Source organism: Triticum aestivum, chromosome 7D, assembly GCF_018294505.1.
Source record: "Triticum aestivum cultivar Chinese Spring chromosome 7D, IWGSC CS RefSeq v2.1, whole genome shotgun sequence".
In the NCBI taxonomy this organism is placed as follows: Eukaryota; Viridiplantae; Streptophyta; class Magnoliopsida; order Poales; family Poaceae; genus Triticum; species Triticum aestivum.
Window position 1 is genome coordinate 273,905,524 of NC_057814.1, and position 2,230 is coordinate 273,907,753.

A 2,230-nucleotide genomic window follows, 5' to 3' on the forward strand; every position below is an offset into this window, starting at 1 on the left:
TAAAAATTTCTACAACCATATTTTCCTCTCTCATAATAATTACATGTAGGATCATAGGCAAATTCAACAAAATAGCTATCACATAATATATTCTCAACACGATCCACATGCATGCGAAGTTGACACTCTTCCAAAATAGTGGGATTAACATTAACTAAAGTCATGACCTCTCCAAACCCACTTTTATCAAAAATTTCATAAGATTGAAAATCCTCCAAATATGTGGGATCTAAAGTTGACACTCTTCCAAACCCACTTTCAGTATTATTGCAAACACTATTATCAATATCATATTCATCATGGGGCTTAAATAAATCTTCAAGATCATAAGAAGAATCACCCCAATCATGATCATCGCAACAAGCACTACAAAAAAAATACACTTCCGTGATGATACGTGTTTGTCACAGTAGGTCGCATTTTCTGTCATGCATGTACATCCATGACAATTTTATGACAGAATCAAGATAGTCATACCTGTGCTGTCGTAGAAGTGTTCCATGACATTACCAAAATTATCATCACGGAAGTGTCCACTTCCATGATGATAAATCCCGCGTCACAGAAGTGCTTTCGTCAAGGCTGACCGACACGTGGCATCCACCGTAACAGAACGCCGTTAAGCTATCGGGTCGGGTTTTGGATCCGATAACCCATTAACAGCCCCGACCAATGGGGATTTTCCACGTGTAAAATCATCATTGGCTGGAGGAAACACGTGTCGGCTCATCGTTGGGACAGATGTCATCCACTCATTGGACAGAAGGCGCCTATGATACGTCGACACGTGGCATGGCCCAACAGAGGCCCATTCCTGTGAAAAGGCCGGCCCGTTTGACTTGGTCAAAAGGTGGCGGGCCGGCCCATGTAAAGCCTATTAACGGCATGTTCGCATATAGCCCATTTACAGCCCGCTAACCCAAGGCCCGTTACGCCCTATCTGAATTAGGGCCAGTAGCGTCATCTGGGCCACCCAATATGATTCCAGCCCATTTTCACTTCTGGCCCATGTATGGCCCATGACGTCTTTTGGCCCATATGAGGCCCTATGTAACTCTTGGCCTATTAACGGCCCGTGGTGAAACTGGCCCGTAATGAACAGTGTATCACTTTACACCCATTAATGGCCCGTGGTGAAACTGGCCCGTAATGAATAGTGTATCACTTTATACCCATTAACGGCCCGTTATTCCATTGGGCCGTTTCCAGCCCATGTTATCTTTCGGCCTTCTCAGAGCCCATTTATTCTTGGGCTCATTTCCAGCATTCGTTTACTTACGGCCCGTTACTGTCATTTTCTGCTTGTGGGCCAAATTCAGCCCGTGGTTACAGTCGGCCCGTTTGTGGTCCGTTAATACGTTGGGCCGTTTTCATAGCATCATCAAATACGGCCTATTAACGATGGCCCGTTATGGTCGGCCCATGAACGGACGATTCCAACTCTAGCCTGTTTACGGCCATAATGCGGCCTGTTATTGGCCCATGTTTGGCCAATCGATCATACTGCCCGTATAAGGCCCATTGATGATACGGCCTGTAGAAGGCCCATTGTTTCTACGGCCCGTAGAAGGCCCACTGTTTCTACGGCCCGTAGAAGGCCCACTGTTTCTACGGCCCGTAGGAGGCCCAGTGTCACTACAGTAAATATTAGCCCATGGTTATTGTGGCCTAGTTTTAAAAAATAGGTTATTGCAGCCACTAGCAAACCGCGGAAAAAGAACTGCAATGACTACAAGCAAACAAATAAACAAGACAACAAGGAAATAAATAAGCAAGCAACTTACGCTAGGCTATCACGGCTATCACACATATTACATCCACTGGGCATCAAAGTTTGCCACCAGTGCAAATAAACGCGCCGACAAAAGAATATACAAAACTGAGAGCACTTCAGAAGGCACTAGGCCTGGCCACGTCGGGCTCCCCAAACAGTTGAAGAAGCTGAGTAGACCTCAGTTGTGTCAACGATAGATGCATCAACACTAGATTTAAGGCATGATGGTGCGCACGACAGTCCTCTGACATCTTCATTGCATCTTTGACTTCAAGTCGGAGCTGAGCTGAAGCAATCCTTTCCGCTTTAAGTTGAGACTGAAGAAGTCGAACTGATTGAGGCAGCGACTGCACAGAGGTTGTCTCACACCTGCTGGTGAGTAGCTTCAACTCACTGTCTTCATCAAGACAGGACCTTGGGGTCATCTCGCTGTCCTCAAGATGGTTTGGCTCAATA